The sequence below is a fragment of the Puma concolor genome, chromosome B4, assembly GCF_028749965.1.
Source record: "Puma concolor isolate L17-30 chromosome B4, mPumCon1.1.hap2, whole genome shotgun sequence".
NCBI classification, from domain to species: domain Eukaryota; kingdom Metazoa; phylum Chordata; class Mammalia; order Carnivora; family Felidae; genus Puma; species Puma concolor.
Genome location: NC_141673.1, coordinates 91,574,175 through 91,595,450, shown reverse-complemented (window position 1 = coordinate 91,595,450; position 21,276 = coordinate 91,574,175). Strand labels below are relative to the sequence as shown.

At 34.7% G+C, this 21,276-nt stretch overlaps 1 protein-coding gene and 1 long non-coding RNA gene across 8 annotated transcripts in view; one reads left to right on the top strand and one right to left on the bottom strand.

Annotated features, from left to right (window-relative positions):
- LOC147579296 (uncharacterized) overlaps positions 1-10,013 on the bottom strand; it is a 121,434-nt gene extending 111,421 nt beyond the window's left edge. For 2 of the 3 annotated variants that reach the window (XR_015253781.1, XR_015253779.1), the window contains exon 1: positions 9,527-9,643. This is a non-coding gene — a long non-coding RNA (uncharacterized LOC147579296). Of the gene's footprint in view, positions 1-9,526; positions 9,644-9,666 lie in introns of those variants that run through there. The other variant, XR_015253782.1, reaches the window with a different exon arrangement.
- Positions 1-21,276, top strand: part of PIK3C2G (phosphatidylinositol-4-phosphate 3-kinase catalytic subunit type 2 gamma) — a 539,869-nt gene that overhangs the window by 178,474 nt on the left and 340,119 nt on the right. For 3 of the 5 annotated variants that reach the window (XM_086713961.1, XM_086713960.1, XM_086713958.1), the window contains exon 1: positions 9,928-9,989. The exons of 1 other annotated variant lie outside the window; for it this stretch is intronic. The gene's annotated coding sequence lies outside the window, so the exon portion shown is untranslated. Of the gene's footprint in view, positions 1-9,927; positions 9,990-10,881; positions 11,199-21,276 lie in introns of those variants that run through there. One more of the 5 variants, XM_086713959.1, reaches the window with a different exon arrangement.

The following is a 21,276-nucleotide window of genomic DNA, read 5'->3' as shown; positions in this document are numbered from 1 at the left end:
TTTAATTTTAATCCACCAATGGGGGAGGTGGGGAATAAAATATCTTAGAAAGGAGCATATAGTTTTCATAAGGCATGATTTTTCTCAGTACCAAATCCTACTTCTGCCACAATCACGAGTGGCTTCTTGATATTTAGAGAAGCATCTAATTTCCAGCAGGTGGCGCTCTAGAATAGTTGGGAACCCAGGTTTGCTTCCATCTGAAACAAGGCAGAAGTGCCTTCATTAACATTCAAGTTAACAGAAATTCTGGAAACACAGAATGCATATTCAAACCAAATAAATGCCCTGTTGTCTTTTATTTGATAGCGTTTAAACCTCTAAATATTTTTCTGTCTCTGACCTGACTTACTGTCAGGGAAAACTAGCAACACAACAATGTAGATATTGCAGCATTCAAATAAAATAGACAAAAATATAATGCGACATGTTAGAAAAGTAGCTCAGGTTTAGAGAACAATATACCAGCTTCTGTTTTAACTTTCAATAAAGTGCATTTATACATGTATTTGAATAACATTTGATGCCACAGAATTGTATTATATGCAAATATATGCAAAATCAGATAATGATAAAATTTATAATTTCCCAGCAATTATTGAAAATATAATATTATATTATAAAATATAATTATAAAATATTATAATTATATTATAAAATCTTTGTAATAAGCATATGGAAAAGCTGGAGGAAAAGTAGAAAGTAAGAAGAGATAAAAAGAATTTATTATTTAAAGAAGAAAGGAGTGGGGCGCCTGGGGGGCTCAGTCAGTTAAGCATCTGACTTCGCTCAGGTCATGATCTCGCAATTTGTGAGTTCGAGCTCCGCGTTGGGCTCTGTGCTTACAGCTCAGAGCCTGGAGCCTGTTTCAGATTCTGTGTCTCCCTCTCTCTCTGACCCTCCCCCGTCCATGCTCTGTCTCTCTCTGTCTCAAAAATAAATAAACATTAGGGGCGCCTGGGTGGCTCAGTCGGTTAAGCGGCCGACTTCAGCTCAGGTCATGATCTCATGGTTTGTGAGTTCGAGCCCTGCGTTGGGCTCTGTGCTTACAGCTCAGAGCCCAGAGCCTGTTTTGGAGTCTGTGTCTCCTTCTCTCTGACCCTCTCCCGTCCATGCTCTTTCTCTCTCTGTCTCAAAAATAAATAAACCTTAAAAAAATAAAATAAATAAATAAACATTAAAAAATTTTTTTCATTAAAAAAAGAAGAAAGGAGAATTCTGTTAATTCTTGAATTTTCTATGTAGAATTCCTAGAAATCCTTGCCTAATGAAAAGATATGTGGCATTATGGAGGTATTATACTTTGGCTACACTAAACTGATCCATTTTCTATGCATGGACAAATTGGGAACATTGGTGATCTTGCTGAGTTACTGATGATTTCCAGCACATTTATTTATTTCTATCAGCAATAAGAATTTATTCAATGGTCAAAGTCAAACTATATTTAGAATGTCAAAGTTCGTTTACACTGTCAACTAATAATTTTCTGAGGAAATTGGAAGTTTTAGTCATAATCATTTATGTCCTGAGAGCTTTTTGTCTGAGTATTACTGTTTACCAGTTATTATATTGTATAAACCGCAAATGCGTCTCTAATATAACAGTAAGCATGTGAGAATAGTACAGGCTGCTTAAAGCAGATTTGAAACACATCATGTTAAAACGTATTTAGGGCAGCACCTACATCACAAATGCATCAATGAGTGTCACTCTTATTTTTGTGGAACTTTAAGGTGCTCCATAGTTTTAAAATATTTGTTATTTTAAAACCCCCATTGAAGGGGTTCCTGGGTAGCTCATTCAGTTAAGCGTCAGAATCTGGATGTTGGCTGAGGTCATAATCTCGTGATCTGTGGGTTCAAGCCCCACACTGGGCTCCATGCTGGCAGTACAAAGCCTGCTTGGGATTCTCTCTCTCTCTCTCTCTCTCTCTCTCTCTCTCTCTCTCTCTCAAAATAAATAAATAAACTGTAAAAATAAATAAGTAAAATAAAAGACGTGTAGAGGTCAAGAATAGATCCCTGATTTAAATATTTGAATATGTATGCTGTTATCATGAATCTGTTTTTCTTGAAATATGCAACAAAAATGTTTTATCCAAAACATTTAATCCAAAACCACTTTAACCTGAAAATGGATTGTTCAAAAGTAATCATTCTTTGGCCTTAAATCACAACTCAACTTCTCTGCAGCCTCAATGCAACACATTATAGACATATATACACCACACCCACTTACAGGGTTTTGGGAGGATGTATGCAAATTAAACTAGTAATTTATCTTACAGGAAGAATACTGAGCATACTAAAATTACATGTGACACTTGGGCAATATTAATATCTCTACTAATATCCTATCCCTTAATGTAATAAACTCTTCAATGATTGTAAAGTATGCAAATTTATTTTTCTTTAAATTTATCTTAAAATAGTTGTTCCAGCTGAAAAGCTCTTTCAAATATTAACATTTGGAATTAAGTAGACCAAATATTCAGATTCAAGTCAATGTTTCCAGTTCTCAGGCAAATACAGACACACATTCTACAATTCTCTAAGCAAAGTACAACTACGTATGTACAGCCTACAGATGAAACTAGAACTAATATAGTGCAAATTCCTAATTCTCAATTTTGCTTAAAGATTGAAGTGAGAAGAGAACATTATATTTTAATTAAACCCAACATAATTATCTACTGTATGCATATATTTTAATATAAAATGTAACAACCTAAATAAATTTTATACTTGCTATGGACTAGTATAGACTTCTTTGCCAATGGGGTACTTTGTTGGAAAAGTTTGAGAAAAATTGAAGAAGTTATATTATCACCTAAATTATATTGTTTTTCAGAATTGCATTCTCTTTCCGTACTTACGTCGATATTAGTACAGTGTGTATGTTTATGAAATGTTACAATATTAATTATATTGAAGAGTTAAGATTTTAATGACTCTGAAGCTATGTTATTTGGGGAGAAAGCTATCTTTTTCAAAGTTTATCTTATTTGATCCTAAAACAACCATAGACAACTGATATGAAATGCATTATTCTCATTCTATCTTTAAAGAGAGACTAATCAACCAAGATGGGATGTCAAAAAAAAAATGTTAAGTAAAAATTAACCTGATAATGGGGCTTACAGTTCTGACCATGATAGTGTTCATGATAGTGTTCATGATAGTGAACATGATAGTGTTCATCAGATTTATAATTCTGCTGCAAATAGCTACAAAACTGTACAAAATTGGAAAACAGAGAACTGGGGGTTGTGATCAATGAGAGAAAGAAAATACAGGAAATGACCTCTATGTTCATCCTGGCTTTCTGCTAGGGATCACTTTCCAGTTTAAGAAGTGGAGCCCAAACACAAAACAGCAATCTCCTTGAGGAAAAGAAACAAGGATTGGACTTCTGCACCACCAAAGTACCTGTTATTTGCAGGGAAGGGTAACAGAGAGAAGGCAGCTGGACAGAGAATTCCATATCTGGGTAAGAGACGTCTTGAGTCCTTGTGCAAATTCTAAGCTGTGCGTGTACAGAGAGGTACTCCACCAGTGTGGCACACTGCTCTCTAGAGCTATAAATCCAACAGAGAATCTAGGCTTGGCAGCACTAGAGTATTAAAAACCTCACCAGCCAGAAGGGAGAGACTGTGATGGACATTCTAGGAATTAAGTTGAAACTTCAGAATTGCCAGGGCTTAGGTGAAGTCCTGGTCTATCTCTGTGCTGCAATCAAGCTCAAAATGATCAAATTGAAACACCAGTAAAGTCACTTGCCTGCCAGAGGAAAATTAAAGACCTTCACAGTCTTCTGAATCCAGAAGATCTACAAAGGTGGGAGCAATAGATGGCGATAGCATTTAGGACAGTGATTGTAACTGGGAGGAGAGGTAGACTGTTTTGGAAAGAGGATAATGGAAATGTCCTATATTTTGACAGAGCTCTGACTTAGGTCTATGCATTTTTCAAAACATCAGACTGTGCACTTAAGATCTATACATTTTGCTGCATGCAAATTATGTCTCAAAAAAAGAGAGATTATATACAAACAAGATAACAGAAAAAAAGGAGTTTACATTTTAAAAAGTAGTGCTAAAATTTTTTATGGAATGGAAGAGGAATTTCTTTCTCTACTGTATTAATTTTGACTCCAAATGCAACAAAATGAATAAAGGAATAAATGCCAATAGTTTTTCCAAAAAAAACCTTTTTTTTGAAGTGAATGTATCTAGTTAGTAGAAATAATCAATAAGGGTATGGAAATACAAAAAGGCGCACGAGCAGGATCAAGATATACTGACAGTGAATTCTTAAATGTGTTGGTGTTTACTATGTTCAAAAATCAAGAGAATGTGAATAAAACGCAGGGGAGTAAACATGCATGTATCCATATTATTATACAAGGCAGAAAGTAATAAATGCCTCAAAAGTTGTTGAGATAAAGAACAATGCAAGATGTGAACAAGGGTTTTTCTGGACAACTTAAACCTGAAAAAGGTGAAAAAAGACTAAAATGGAACCTAGCCACCAGGTTGCCAGGGCCACTGTACTTTGTAGCTGTAGTGGAATGATATCCTCAAAGGCCTAAACGTATTTCCCAAATGCTCACAATAAAATTCTAGTATGACTATCACTATCCTTTATGTTCAAATTCTAATGATCTATGGTAAGGTAAACTATAACCATTAGTAAATAAAATTAGCCAAAACCAATCTGGCAACTTAAACTAATTTCCTTTAACTTTCAAGAAAACAAATATTTTGGGGCGCCTGGGTGGCTGAGTTGGTTAAGCTTCTGACTCTCGGTTTCGGCTCGGGTCACGATCTCGTGGTTCTTGAATTCAAGCTCCACATCTGGCTCTCTGCTGTCAACACAGAGCCGGCTTTGGATCCTCCCTCTCTCTCTCTCTCTCTGTCTCTCTCTCTCTCTCTCTGGCCCTCCCCTGCTTGCTGTTGCTCTCAAAATAAATAAACTTTAAAAAAAAGTATTTGATTACCATATAATTATCTCTCTCTTTGGATCCTCTCTCTCTCTCTCTCTCTCTCTCTCTCTCTGGCCTTCCCCTGCTTGCTGTCGCTCTCAAAATAAATAAACTTAAAAAAAAGTATTTGATTACCATATAATTATCTTCTTACAAGAGAACTGAACACAACTCCCCCAGAGACTGCACACACTTTGTAGGCTACATTCTGCAAAGCCACTTTGGGAAGCTTCTGGAGTTGCTTTAAAGGTCAAACACACATTGGCTTTTACAAATCAATACAATCCCTAAAAAGCTTAGTGTGCTTTTGGTTTAGTTACTGACCATCAGATCCACAAGCAAATAACCATAACCAAAGATCTAATCTAGACAAGGTTTCCATGCTTGCAGACTATCTTCTTATATTTAGTGGTTTCTTTGCTCAGCACGTTTCTGCTTTCCTTTAATTTAATGGTGTCTACTTTGAAATTATCTGAAAATATTAGTTTAGATAGGAAAGCATCACCCTTACTCCAACCTTTGAAACTAGAATGGACCCCAATTAACTGAGAAGTTTTAATGTGGGCACTTCACACCATCAGAGACCTATTTACTGTTTAAGCTGCTTGTTTAAAATCATCTCTTATAACCAGCCCGAGTACACTTTGTCACAGAACTTTGCACAAGAAAGAGCCAACATATCTAAATGTTCTGTGTTTTTTCAATGCTCTGAGTTCTTTCAAACAGTTCGCATGTTCTTTCAGCAAGAAGACTACCTTTTTTAAGGATCACAAGTGACAGTTTTACCAAATGTTTTATTATGGTGTCATAAGGATCACTTGTTTTCCAGCCTCTGCAATATCTCTGCTCTTGCTTTCCACCATCTGTTAGACCAATGCCTATTTTTTTCAGTACGGTAGAGTTCCACTTCTAGTAACCAAGTTATGTTTTATTTAAGATTCAGATGCCATCAAAAATGGGCTAAAATCCAACATTGTAAAAAAGATAGAAATTTATCTTATAGGTGGTTCACTATTGGCTGAGCAATCCCCCATTCTCAACAAGTAACTTATAACTTTAGATTCAGCGAAGCTGGTCAGCCTCTGCTTTCACACAGTGATCAGTAAGAGAGAAAGGTGCCAGAATATTGCATGCTATATCCTTTTGAGGACAAACCCCAGAAGTATCAAATCTAACATCTGTTTAAATTCCATGATCTAGAATTTAGACACATGGTCATACCTTCCAGTTAGAGAGGCTGAGAAAGGCAGTCTTCAATTGGGTAGAAATGCGACCAGCTGAAACTATACTATGGAAAGAGATTAAGAACAGATATTGGGCAACAACTCACAGTCTGACATGCTACTGTGTTATGCAGAAACAAATCTAAATATTTAGAGCAGGGAAGAAAAATGCCATTCAGAGAATACAGTGCTTCCAAAAAATGACGAAAGGAAGAGCCAAAGTTGTGGAAAAGAATACTCCAGAACACAGTATTATCTGAAAATATTAGTTTAGGTAGGAAAGCATCACCCTTAATCCAACCTTTGAAACTAGAATGGACCCCAATTAACTGAGAAGTTTTAATCCCTTAGTCCCTCCAAGGATTGGACCACTGGAACTACTGAGTACACACTTTCTACTTTAAAAGCAATTCCATAAACAGAAAACCGGGAATTAGCTGTCACCACTACCTTTGTCACAGCTACCTCTCAACACCCAGGGAAGTGAGGAAGGGACACACTGGAGTATTGCTTTAGAAACCAAGAGCTTGCTTGCCAGGAGAAAAGAAAATACAGGGCAACATAAATATTCCTTGCTTTCACCTTTTAAAGTTTGTTTGAAAACATCTTCTTGGTAGAAACTAATTCTCATCTTGACTCCTGGCTGCAAGGTACATGGGCAATGTCACTTTAAGGTTTTCAGAATCAGTAGTCAGACAAGTACAGGAGGAAAAAGTTTGGGATGATGTTTAACAATCCACAGCATGCACCAGTGCTACTAATGAACAACAGGCACCCTAGTAGAGCAGGTATTGTTAAAAATGTATTTTATTCCAAGTGAATACTCTTTAATGAACCTTTCATTTGTGTTTATTCTTTAGTAATTGAATAATCCCTTAGAACAAAATGCTTGGATTAATTTCACAAAGAATATCAAAAAACATAGTTGGTGTAAAGTTTGGAAATATCAATATCAATATCAATTTCTCTTTTATACTAGATTTTAAACAAATACTATTTTTGAAGGCCTGAGAGTTCTAACTTTAAAAAGACTTCATATTGTATTGATATACTTTTTCCCTAACACCAAGCTAAAGTGGATGAAAGAATAAGCAATTTACTTTTCATATAGCAGCAATGCAACTAGGACTTAATTTCAAAATGACTTGCTCGAAGCCTTCCCTTTGTCAGTTTCCTAATATTTGAAGTAGGAATATACAAATAACTTTATCATATCAGCAAATGCCTTCATTTGTTTTCCAGTGAGGTACTAACTGGGTTCAAATCGCTGTACTAGGCAACAGGGCTGGGGGAAGGAATTGTAAGCTCCATGAAAGCTGGGACGTTGCCAGTCTTGTTTATCAGACTGTACCTAGTACCAAGCAGGTGCTAAGCACCCAGTAGATACTCTATCAGAATTCTTGACTTCATAAGTGAGGTCCTATTTTCAAAAGGGTTTATGTAAATAATATTAAGAGGAATGAAGGGTAGGGCAAATACTAAGCATATATGAAACCTGCACGTTGCCTCAAGGTTGTGAACCATAATGCTCTGGATTGAAATGTCAAGATTACTGTTCAATTCAATCTTATTAAGTCAGTCTTGTCCAGGTTTGAGGCAAGACTGCAGGCTGACTACCAAGGATACTTAAAGAACCTAGCTTGGAATGTATTTTCTAAAAATTAAGACATTTAAAAAACTTTAAAAATTAAAAAAAATTAAAATAAAAGCATTTGGAACAAATAAATTACATTTACTTTAAAGTGTGTGTGTGTGTGGGGGGGGGGAATAAACACATCTAGAAAAAGTAGTTTATATGTACTTGGACATTAATTTCTTAATGCCGTGAGCAGGGGAAGTTTTAGGAGTCTATCCACCAAGACACTTAAAACTCTTGTTTCTAACACTTTTTAACTTTGCATTTTATTTAAAAAAAAAAAAAAGCATAGACAAAATAACCCAAAGTAATATTAACACAACACACAGGAAATGGAAGAAACACTGTAGAGATTGCCTTTTTCCCCCAAAGACTTGCAATTTCAGCACCACAGGCTGCTCATGTTGTCTTAAATGCTTTGCCTGAAAAATGAGTAGACTACTCTGTAAGACACTAGGTTTTACCTGTTTAAAGTAGCAGGCATAGAAGAAAACCACGAAAAAGTAAATGATAGAAATAGCACAATTGTCCATCTCATTTTATTTTTAATTAAAAGTTCTACTGAAATAGGTAAGCATACATGTTAAGTGAGGAAACGGATGGTACTGAAGGGCATATTTTCAAAGAAAACCAAGTACAAGGTACACTTTGGTACCCGTTCTTGTTAATAAATAATGACTATCAAACTGAGCTAGCCTTAATCTTTCAGTTCTACCAAGATTAGATTGTTCCTTTTCAAAACCGTTCAGCTCTCCTCTTAGCTTCTCCTGCAATGTACATGAGTCTACTCTAACCTAGGATAAGAGACTTGAAGGTACAAAAATTCCCAATTTTTCAAGGGAGTATTTTCTTAAAAATTAGTGGCTCATTCCAAGAATCAATGCAAAGAGATAGTGAGTGTTTAGCATAAATGTGTTCAGGAAAGATCACTGCATATAAAGCTATTTTTAAACCCTTCTACCTCTCCAGAATCTCAAAGTTAAGAATTGCAGTCTAGGTTATGACTAAAATATAAAGGTGCAACCCTTGTCACCTTCCATTTCCAGGCTAAGTTTCCAATTTGTGTTAATCTCTCACACTTATGTTTCTCTCTAAGGAAAGGAATATGAAGGGAGGGTGTACATTTTGAACTATCATAAATATCTTTTCATAAGCAGCACTGAGAGTGAATGAAATTCTCAATTTTCTGTTCTCCATCCTTCTATCCAAGAAATCCCGCCTTAAAAAAAAACTAATACAAAATTAAAAGAAAGCAAAAAAAAGAAGAAAGTGAGGATCCTATAATATATTCTGGTAACCAAAAAGTGACCCAACATAATTTTGGTTGCTAAGACCTTCTCCAATAAAGTAAGCATGCTTCTGGCTAAACCTAGTTCCTGGATCCAATTAGATAATTTTATGGGTTGCCACAAAATTTCCACACTCATCGCTCATTTTCAACGGTAGCATACAGAAACAATAACAACAAACTACCCACATGTATTTTCTTGTTAACCTTTTAAATATTCCTTTTATTTCTGTTTCTTTGAAGTATGATTAGATAATAAGAAATACTTTAAAAATTGAAATTTACTATGGTCTTAAAGTTGAGAAAACAAAACTGACATTTTCCTAAACCTGAGAAAAGAAAACACATCAAATCTTAATGAAATAAGGAAAATAACTCGATAGTCAAACTCACAGAATGGCTAAAGTAGCATTTTCAAGGGTTCACTTCTGCTCCCGCGAATTGAAATCCCTTGTTCCCTGTCCCCCACCCACTCCCACATTCAAATGCATGATAATATGAAGGAAAAAAATGGAGAAATATGCTCGCCTTACCCACTTTTTTCAAAAATATATTTTTGTTTCCATATTGTTGCTAAGTATCGCTTGGCACAAATTCTGTTTAGCACAGAGAAGCTAATTCATTGTTGTGTGCTTAAATCCTGTATTCATTATGTAAACTCCTTCTTTCCATATAGCCCTCCAGGGTTTGATGAAAAATAGATTCCCAAACAAGCCAAACCTGCCAAACAGGAATAAAAGCTTTCAGAGGAAGCATAATGTTCCCTTGAAATAGAAGTGTTTTAGCTTGTATGAGCATATTTCACTCTTGCAAAGAAATGAGATCATGTTTCATTTCAGGAAGATGTATGCTTCAGGTAAGACACGGAAACAAATAAACCTCCTGTACTTAACCAAATACATAGAAGAATATTTGAATTCAAATGTACTGCTGAGGCAAAGCAGCTCCTTAATCGTATCGTGAAACTTAAACGGTAGAGGAGTTTAAGATCTGAGTAAGTTTGTAAATACTCTCCAGAAGATAAATACTTCCTGAAGAACTGATTGTGCCTTGATTATCCCTTCTCTCCCTCCCTCGTTACTTCTCTCCCTCTTTTCTCTCTGTCTCTTTGGCTGACCCTACAGATTGCCTTGATATCATATCCCTTTGTCATTTCCTCACTGCTCACTTTTATGTCCGTCAGAGTCTTGAGCCAATTTCAGTCACGTCTGCTGGTGGACCTTTCCTTTGTGCACATTTTCTTCAGTATCTTGTTGCTAGTGCCAGTAGTCTACAAGGCTGCATGCTGATGATGACTCCAAAAGGAAATTCTTATTAAATGAAGGGTAGATATTCTTAACATATGGGTTTCAAACTGACTGGAGTTCCTGTTGGAGAAAAGCAGCTGTTTCCTTTCTGTTCTGTCACTCCATGCTGGGCTCCGGCCCTGTCCTGTCTGCCTGCCTCTGTACTGACAGCTCACTGAAGGCCGGCATGAACCCATATGTGTCCCAATTGCCCCCCCACTTTCGAGCCTGGCAAACAAATAGATTTCTGGCACTTACGATTAAAGACAGAAGTGATACGCCCCACTTTAAAAAAGTAATTATAAAATGTAACTTGCATATGGTGCACAGCTTTTAAAATGCATTGTCTAATGTAACACTGTATATCAGGTAACAGATTCAGAGAGAGCTTAAAGAACAGATGTCATTTACGTTATGAAGAACGTCACCTATGTCATTATTAACGTCATTAAGAGCTTGGATTTGAATCAAGTTTTTCTTATTCCAACTTAAGGCTCTTTCCATAACATGCTACTCATACTCTACCCATCTACTTGCCACCTGCTCTGCGGAGAAAGCAAGTCTGTGAATTGAGCATAAGGAAATAGTAACCGTGTCTGAGCTGGCAAAAAGATAGCTTCGTCCAGTGTCTATGGAAAGGATCACGTTATGTAGATGAGTTACCTGATTCACTGAATGAACAAGCTAGTGCGTTGCCAGTGTCAGCCTCCAGGCCATGATTTCACTTTTTTTTTGTCTCCGAGCTGGGATCATTTTCACCGTGAGGAAGCCCTCTTCAAGTAAGCAAACAGTGCAATAGAATTCTCTTGGAGTTTAGAAAGAAAAAGTAGTTTCATTTCCTGTCTAGAAATATATTGCATTGGATGTCTAACTAAATTATTAACTTTTTCCCAAATTTATTATCTGATTAAAGGATACACAGATAATCATAGCAAAAATGAATCCTTATAATTATTTAGGCATAAATCTGTTTTAATTGTTATCAGCTCTTGGCAGTAGTCCTTTTATGACACAACTTGTCCACTTTTAAGTTATCAGTTATGATTTATTTTTCTGTTGGATGGAATATTTTCAAGAATTATTTTCTGCTACAAAATAAGGGTGATGTATACCTCTGAACTCTTAATTTACACAAAATGTTTTTTTCCTCAGAACTTTATTTTGTATTTCTAAATATTTTCCATTTTTTTGTGATTTTTTTCCTCTTGAGTTATATAGAAATGTTTTTAAGTTAAAACTTATGAATTATTTTGTAAATTATCTTTTTATTGATAGTTAAGTATATACTGGGGTCAGAAGGAATAGTATGTGTAATGCTGACTTTGAATTATGTTAAAATTCACAGAATCTATGGTCAATTTCCATAAGCTATACTTGTCCTTGAAAAGAATATGTAATTTTCATTAATTGAATGCAATATTCTACATATGCTCATTACATAAAGCTTATTTTTTCAAATCGTCTACATGTTTAATGACATTTTATCTAATTGATCTATAAATCATGTAAGATTTCAATGAAATCATTTAATTATGAAGGTGGATTTGTCATTTTCTCTTATAGCACTATAATGTGTAATGGTATGAATTTGTAATGAATTATTTTTAGTACATACATATCTCACATACCGACAAGGTGAAGTGAATCTTTTATTTCTATAAAGTGCTCCTTTTCTCCTCCAGATAAGTTTTTTTGCAGGTAGGCCTGTTTGGGTTCTTTTCAACATGACTACACTAGTTCTGTTGTTATTATTGTTACTATTTGCCTGGAATATCTTTTCCTGTCCTTTTAATTTTAAGCAATCCTTATACTTGCGTATCTAGTATGTCTGATTGGCTTTTTTTCTTTTTTAACACAAAGTAACAATCTATAGATTTTATGTAATATATTCAGACCATTTACATTTATGTGCTTCTGATACATTTTAATTTCTACCATTTTAAAGAACACTTATATTTGTACAATTTTCTATATTTTCCTGAAACCACTGGACCTTCTTCCAAACTGATCAAGGGTTGTTGCAATTGCTTTCATTTCCTTCCCTCTTTCTGCTGTAGAAAGATATACCCTCTATTATCTTACTGGTTACATCTAAAAATTTAACATGCATTTCTGAAAAATCTAAAGTTGTCTATATCTATACTTCCTCCTGGACAATACAAATATCTTTCAAAATTTGGATCACCCAGCCCCAAATACTAGCCTTGTGGTCTAGTATTTAATTATATCTAGTCTATTTTGATCTCTAAATTAGCAATTATTATTGTTTATACAGCCAATGTTAGAGAATTACCCACATATATACTACAACCTTACTCGTTATTTCCTTATGAGAACAGGTTTTCATTTTGTTCTACTTCTTAAAAAACAGTTTTGCTGAATTATTGGCTTATGTTCCTTGTCTGATTTTTTTCATGATCATGTTGGCTCCCTCTTTTGTTTGGATATTTTTGCTTAGGTCTCATGCTGATTACTTTCTTATAGCTGTGCATCTCTGAATAGCAGTGATTCTTTCTGAGACAGCTCATTCTTAAAAGATTGTATATGAAGGAAACCAGGAAAATTAGCTATGTGAGCAGACCACCTCTATTCAGATCTGTTGTTCCAGAACATTTTCTCATCAACACCCTACCTTTTAGGTAAACACTGAGATAGAAAGATGTCTACTTAGCTCATAGTGAAGGCTGGAATATATGGTCAGATGGACCATGGCAAAGTATTTGTCTTTAGCTAATTGAAATCAGTGTCACCACTTTTTTTCTCCTGTACCTTTTGAAACTAATAGCCTGTTCTCTAAAAGCATGCATGGGATGTCTGCACGCTTGCTCACTCAGTAACCCTTTTCTTCAATTATTTGGAGAATTCTTTCTCACAGTCTTCATAATGATGTTTTTCTCCCACATACTGAAATTATTCTATAAGCATTAGATTGGTTACTTATTCATTATGTGTGTGTGTATGTGTGTGCATGTGTCTATATGTTTGCATGTACACATGCATGGCTATATATTCAACCTTTAAGAAGAAAATGTTAATCCAGAGAAATTAATGATATGTGTTTTCTTTTGATCTGTACTCTGATCAATTAGACTCTGGCTGAATCCCCTCCGATGTGCCCTATTTTCTAGTTTGCAATGAGCTTTTAATTTATCCAAGTCTAAGGAACTCAAAATAATTCCATACACCCATACCTAGTTTCAGATTATCTGAATACATTATTACACACACATACGAGCGTGCACACATGCACACACACACACACACACACACACACACACACACACACACACGCTCAAACACATACATCCTCAGCAAAAGCTGCTGTCAGGAGGTTTTTAATCTTTGTTTCAAACTTACAGTGATTTTGTATAAGAACACTGTACCCTCTTTGATGTAATTCACCATGATTAGCCACCCCCTACTACTACTACTTTATAGCTCATTATTTTCACTTGGTTGGAGTCTCAAAATTGAAGAAGGAAAGAAACCCTCTTTTTGTAACATGCATATAGCATTCAAAATTACTTTCCTATATTATTCTCAGGATTTTCAGCACCATAAAAAGAAGACCATAGTCTTATCTCCACTCAAGGTCATCTCTCCAGTGTCCTCTCCAGTGACTGACAGAATAGGGGTTCAATATACCCACACTTTCATTTTATGAATAAGAAGACAAACACCGATTGCCTCAAAGAGCAGAACTCACACAACAGGAAATTTTTTTTCTGATCTCTGAGACACAGAACAGGGTGGAGGCCTTCCCTATACCTTTCAAACTACTTACCATAGTTTCCCTTTTACTCAGTGTTCACATATTTGCCCTTTTTGTTGGTAAAGCATTCCACTTTAGTAAACTGTCATGTCAATATTTGTGTTAATTTCCATTAATTTGTATCAATTTCTAATTACTTTGCCAACCAAATATCTTTGCTATTTCAAATCATTTTTAAATCTCTACTTGAGAGTTACCAAATAGTTTTCTATTGTTAACTATAACAAATGAGTAATACATATACTATCCCTTAAAATCATAAAACCATAAGTAGTGTCCAAAATAAAAAATCAAGCCTAGAAATAGTCCTGATATATAGGGGTACAGTACTTGGCTTGCTAATCTTTATACAATGCAATACCAAGTAATTATTTTTTCACTTCATGCTTTATGTTACTGCCAATCAATTTCTTAAAACATTTGTTTTCCAAAAAACTATAGCAAAATCATTACCAAGAGCGGGTTGTTGAGTTGATATCTTAAAATATAATAATCCTTTTTTCTAATTGTAAAAGTTGATTCCAACTCTTCCACTTCCTAGCTGTATAAGCTCTTAAAGATGCTTAAATGCTTCGTGCCTCAATTTCCTCTAAAATGAAGAAACTGATAATGCCTAGTCAAAAGACCATCATAAGGCCATCATAAGTTTTGTATGAGGAATAAATAAGTTAAAAACAAAGCACTTAGAATAATGCTTTTGCACATTCTAAGTTAGCACTCAATAAATGTTTGAAATTACTGAAATTATTAAATTATGTCTTTTTATTCCTAATCAGTACTTAGCAGAATACATTCTGATGGACAATCTTCTAGAAAATATTAATGAGTGTGGCTTAGGTCTCTGGGCTTTCATTCTCCTGTTAACAGAATATAGAGTTAGGCTCATGGTCCAGTCTTCACCCTCTGCTTACCACTGATCCCTGTGATTAACCCAAAAGATGTGCATTTGATCCAAGGTAGATCAACTAGATTCCTGCTCTTAATTTTTAAACTGACATCGTTTGCTATGCAGAAAAACATGTTTCCCCAAGTCTCTACCCATATTCCCCTCCTGGAGAGAAAAAAGTCCATTTTTCTGTAGAAAATATAGAAACCAATGTATTTAGAGAGAAAGAACTTCAAGAGAGAAAGAGAGGCTTAGTTGTGACAGTTGTTCATGCTCTTAGTTCACATCATATTCCCTTTTGCATTTTCTGCCACTTGTGACCAAGAGTCCTAACCAAAACAAAAGTGTTCTCAAAAGAGTATCCTGAATAAGCCACTTTTAAAGTACTGCTAACTGTAGTCCTTTCTTGACATTTTACAAAGCATAGTAAAATCTCTATGTATTTTTATATTAAAGCAAACCAACAAAAACATGCTTACCTTAGTGTAACTCAGCATCTCTCAAACAATTTGGACATTTTTTTCTGACAACTTCCATAACAAATGACAAACTTGTGCTTCATAGTGGTTTAGAAAACACTGATACAGTATTTTCATGATTCCACCTTTTAGATCTTTATTCCCTATAGAACTTACTTCATAATTGTAATCCATATTTAATGGTGTTTAGATTTTTTATCCAGGTGATTAACTGTGCCTGCCCAGATACATCTATTAAGCAACCTACTATTTCCTTCATGTCTAACTTAACCTAAAAATTGATATATGCTATGGTTGATTCATACATTTTCTTTTTAGTTTCTTTGACACATATGTCTATAACCAATCAGTTGGTATATTGTTTTAATTATTATGTCTTTAAAGTGTGTATTATTTGGGGCGCCTGGGTGGCTCAGTCGGTTAAACATCTGACTTCGGTTCAGGTCATGATCTCACAGTTTGTGGGTTTGAGCCCTGCGTCTGGCTCTGTGCTGACAGTTCAGAGCCTGGAGCCAGCTTCAGATTTTGTGTCTCCCTCTCTCTGCCCCTCCCCTACTCATGCTCTGTCCCTCTCTCTCAAAAATAAATAAACATAAATTTTTTTTAAAAGTAAACATAAAAAAATAAAATGCGTATCATTTTTCATATGCAAGTCCCTACTAATATTTTTTCCATCATTTTCTTTACCAAAAGTGACTTAGAATTGGCTCATTAATTTCCCAAATAAGGGGATTAAATAAAATGTATGAATTCTTCAAAAATATATTTAAATTTTTAAATTTTGTATCTTCTCATCTGGAAATAGTGTGTCTTATTGTTTGGCTATATTTCTACAATAATTTGCCAGAAGAAATAGTTATCCTATTCTTGATTTGAAGGAGAAAGTTCATAGCATTTCTTCATTAAATAAACTTTGGTTGTTAGCATGTGCAAATTATTTTTTATCTGTTTAATTATGTTTTTTTCATTTATAGTTACCATTTAAAAAATGAATGGTTAAAAACAGCAAATCCAAAATTAATTTCTGCTATGATTTATTCATGTACTATTTGTTCAATGATTCATCTTGATCAGATTATGAAAGAAAAATTATAAAATATAATTATAAAATTTAATATTAATAAATTGAGTTGGATATAAAATCCCAGAAGTGTCCATTAATTCACTTTTTAAGAAGTACATATGCATATACACACACACACACTTTTTTTATACATAAATGCCCACATTTATTATAATTTCTTTAGAAATTGCAATAAAATGTTCTTGATACTTTTTGTCCTATATTGATTTCTGGTACTAGACACCAATATTGACTATCTTGTCTAATTTTGTGTTTTGTGTGTTTGTGTGTGTGTGTGTGTGTGTGTGTGTGTGAGAATATAGTGTGTGTATGTTTGAGTAACATACTTGGAAACACTTTTAAATTTGCTTTGATGTTTTTTATGTTTTTGTTGCAGAAATTACACAATTGAGGATATATTTTTTGAATGATGACTTTTAATCCAACTAGATGCTTATATTTACTGTCATTAGAAATGCAATTGATCCTGTCTCATTCTGTTTTCTGTTCTTAACACGTAACTTTTAATTTCCTATTTCCCTGATGATTATAATGTAAATGTCATCCAATTTTGACTCTTCCAGTGTTCTGGAAATTATACATGCCATTTGTCTTCAACTAATAAGTCTCTATAATACATAACAATTATATATATTTATTAAAAAGTATATATGAACTTATTATTTTAATCACCAGTGAAAAGGAAACAGCATTATTTAATCCTCTTTCCTCTTGTAAAACAGAAAATTTAGCACACCTTTCAGTTTCTGATGAAATAGTCTATGATTTTTCATCTAGTTTATTAATACCAAATAATTTTTTAAATTATCATATTTAAAATTATGTTTGCAATAATTACTAAGACTTAGTCCATATTAACCAATTTTCTTAATGTTTATTTAATTTTGAGAGAAAGAGAGAGCGCTAGCGGGAGAGGGGCAGAGCAGGGGCGGGGGAGGGACAAGGAATCTGAAACAGGCTGAGCGGTCAGCACAGAGCCCCACGTGGGACTCAAACTCATGAAGCGAGATCGTGACCTGAGCTGAACTCAGAGGCCTAACTGAGTGAGCCACTTGGGCACCCCATGAATAATGTTTTTAATGTGAGACTAAACTTTTAGTTTCTTACATTTCAATAGATCATTAAGCTCTTTTTTAATTAACATCTCCCTTTCATCCAATTTCTTCTACATTTTTATGATGCATTTTATTGCTATATTATTTTGTATATTATTTTCACATTGTATTTAATCAAACACATGGTTCCTTCATTTTATAAAAAATAGCTTAAGTTTTTTATTAACGTTTAATGTTTAATGTTTATTAATGTTTATTTTTTTTGGAAGGAGAGAGAGACAGCGTATGAGCAGGGGAAGGGCAAAGAGAGAGGGAGACACAGAATCCTAAGCAGGCTCCAGGCTCTGAGCTGTCAGCACAGAGCCCTATGCAGGGCTCAAACTCAGGAACCGCAAGATTATGACCTGAGCTGAAGTAATATTCTTAACCAACTAAGCCACCCAGGTGCCCCAAACTTAAGTTTTTATACAATTTACTTAGGTATACTATAGCATATATTTTTCAAAAGTAATTTTTCCTTTTGTGTCTTGATTGCTAAACATTTTATTTCTTACAAAATATTTTCACATCTTCTGTGTTGATTTTTTTTCGCAATTACTCACCTTTTAGGAATGAAGGTTTTCTCCACTGATTACTCATAAATAATATCTTTAGCTGTTTCTACTTCCCCCTTTTTTTATCTGGTTGCTGTTAGAACACGTTTGTTAAGTTTTCAGCTAGAGGAACAGTAAATGCGAACACAGTTACTGGTCACTAATAGCCAATTTCACTAAATTCTGGACTTCATCTATCTTGTTTTGTTTTCTGGTTGACCACTTTGAGAAGGTAAACATATTTCTAGGTAATTCTAATCAATATACAGTCCTTCTGCCAAAAAATATCTACTTTTGCACTTTCTCATGGGACTCTCTCATCTCCTTTTCCCAGATGTAGTAAACTAAATGCTTAGCCATTGTAGCCTCTGGATATTTGCATTAATGCAAATTTTAGTTTTAGAAAACATGCAAAAAGGGGTATGGTAGAACAGCCCTGGTACAGATATCCCCTTTTGGGTTGTAAGGAGAGCTGATCAGAACCTCGAACTGAGTCAGGCAGTAGCAGGGAAATGAGTCATCTCCTTACCTTTTTTTAAACTGGCAGATTTATTCTCCTTCAGGTAACAAAGCAAGTGCCAGCCATTTTTTCCCTTCTATTTCAGTTTGATCTACTTTGACTTCCATATGTTGAAAATTGGGGTGATCACATGAATGGTTGTCAGTCCTTTTTGCTGGTACTGTGAAACTGCAAATAGATATTGTTTGTTTTTTTAATTTTTTTAATATTAATTTTTAAAATCACATACTACCAGCCAGACACCATTCTAAAAAAAGTAACTGGACTGATCTTAAAAACCCCAATTTATTTTATTATTATTATTCTGAGATTAGGGAACTGAACTCATTTACTAAACTCACAGTCTGTCAACCAACTTTTATTGCTATAATTTATAAGCTTCTCAGGATGTTTTAAAATGTTCTGATTTTGCCTTACTGTTTATTTTTTTTTCATTTAACCTTTATATACTGTTCAATAACAAAAACTCAACCAAGTAAATTTTAAAGATCTAATTGGCTTTATCAAACAATTCATAAATCAGGCAGCACCCCATGTAGCAAACTGAGGGGTGCTTTGGGGAGTTGTACAAAATGGACAGTTTTTATACAAGGAGGGTGGGGCAAGAAAATTATTAGCAAAATAAAATAATTGTTTCAAGCAAAGCTGCTTCCCCTGGGTGAAAGGCTAGGGTTCTTATGCAGATTACCTAGTCTTCCTTTTAGGGTGGGAAGGAATGGAGAGGGTTTTAAGCATTGGTGCTGATGGAAAAATTCCTGGCTGACCAGTTAAGACCACATTTCCGGGAGAGACTGAAATTGCAATTATATTAGGTATGAAGCCCTGGTTTGGAAACTAGGTCAAAGTGACATCATTTTGGGCTGTTTTCTTTTTAACAATACTAATTCACTTAACTCTTATACTATGTTGATTTTTAAATGCATTCTTATTGTTGTAGCTCCTATGCAGTAAATAATATTATGTATGCCTTTCAGATGTATGTTTTAAATGGAACACACATATTTTAAAGAAATGCCTTGTGGTGTAGGAGTTGATACAATAAGCATGTCCTTAGAAGCATTACAATTACCACTATGATTACATTGTAATGGTTTTACCTACACTTGTCTTTTTAAAAATTTCTAGGCACTTTCTCTAAATCATATTCAAATCAAATTTATCATAGCAAAAACTCTCTCAAAGATTCAGTTGAAGTTATATTTCTTGAGAACTTATATCTTGCACTAATGGTAAAATATCACTAAGTAGACATTTCTTCAAACCCATAATATTTTAAACATTTAATTCACCTAGAAGTCTGACTGTATTTGGTGAAAAACATGGACATGTTTCTAGCTACTAGAACAGGAATGGATACCATATGGCATGCATGTCTCCACTCTCCTCTTCTGCATAAGGGCAGACCTTGGTAACAGGGCATTATCACTCCCTGAGCTTTGCTCACCCACACAATTCTCCTCAAACCATGTCCTGGAAAGCTACTACCATGTAATGAGATTTCATTTGTGAGATAAAACTATTTACCACTTTAGTTTCAGATCCACATTAGAGTTCCCCCAAAGAAGAAACTGTTTTTGATTTCCTTATAACAAATATTTACAGAAAGGATAAACTTTTGCATGTTTGGAAAATTTGGCTAAGCTATATTAGCATGTAGCAATGAAGCTTAAACTAGATGGAAATAAATATGACAATAAATAAATAAGTAAATAAATATCTTATAGTGGTTTTTTTTGATGTTTTAGTTACTTATTTTGAGAGAGAGAGCATGCAAAGAGAGAGTAAGGGAGGGGCAGAGAGGGAGGGAGATAATCCCAAGCAGGCTCCATGCTTAGGGGGGAGTCCAAAGTGGGGGACTCGATCCCATGACCAAGAGATCTTGACCTGAGCAAAAATCAAGAGTTGGGCATTTAACAACTTAGACACCCAGGTGCCCCAATATATTTAAATTTATTTTAAAAATGCCTAAACACAGGGACGCCTGGGTAGCTCAGTTGGTTAAGCATCCAACTCTTGGTTTCGGCTCAGGTCGTGATCTCATGGTTGGTGGGTTTGAGCCCCACATTGGGCTCTGTGTTAATGGCACGGAGCCTGCTTGGGATTCTGTCTCCCTCTCTCTCTCTGCCCCTCCCCTGTTCGCTCTCTATCTCTCTCCCTCTCTCAAAAATAAATAAATAAACATTTAAAAAAATTTAAAAATGTCTAGACACAGATTTTTAAAAAGTCAAACATAAAAATTTATATATTGGAGGATAGGGTAGAAAAGCAATTTACTTTAGCTTCATAGAACTATGTTTAGCCCCTAGAATTTTCCCAAGGACTATTATTGTTTTCCAAGAAAATATTTAAGGGTTAAGTTCCTGTGTCAGATAAAATAAAGTAATCCAAATGATTGTGGATCAGGATACTATGAAATTTAGCCTAGTTATGTAACTGTTCATGGTTTTATTCTATAGACAGTTTGAAAT